Here is a 452-nt window from a genome sequence, read left to right on the forward strand (position 1 = left end):
TCTCCTGCCTCAGCCTCCTGAGTAGCTAGGACTACAAGCACGCACCACCACACCCCGCTAATTTTTTAAATTATTTGTAGAAATGGAGTCTCCCTTTGTTGCCCAGGCTGGTCTTGAACTTCTGGACTCAAGTGATCCTCCCGCCTTGGCCTCCCAAAGTGCTGGGGTTACAGGCGTGAGCCACCAAGCCTGGCCCCACTGGACTTCTACAACCATTGTGAGCTGGGCCATTCCAACACCAAGTGTTTGTAATCAGGCTGGTATACTACAAGCCACACACATTTGCCTATTTTGCATTAATAGTCATGAAATGGCATTTTTTTTTTTTTTTGGTGAAAAATCTCCCAGCTAGTGTCAGTATGCCTAGAGTTATGTGTTCATGACCCAGAGCTTAAATGGAGCAGCCTTGCAGACAGTGAAACTCCATGTAATTGTGAATTAATGATGTGTGT

Source organism: Mandrillus leucophaeus, unplaced genomic scaffold (genome assembly GCF_000951045.1).
Source record: "Mandrillus leucophaeus isolate KB7577 unplaced genomic scaffold, Mleu.le_1.0 Scaffold32, whole genome shotgun sequence".
In the NCBI taxonomy this organism is placed as follows: Eukaryota; Metazoa; Chordata; class Mammalia; order Primates; family Cercopithecidae; genus Mandrillus; species Mandrillus leucophaeus.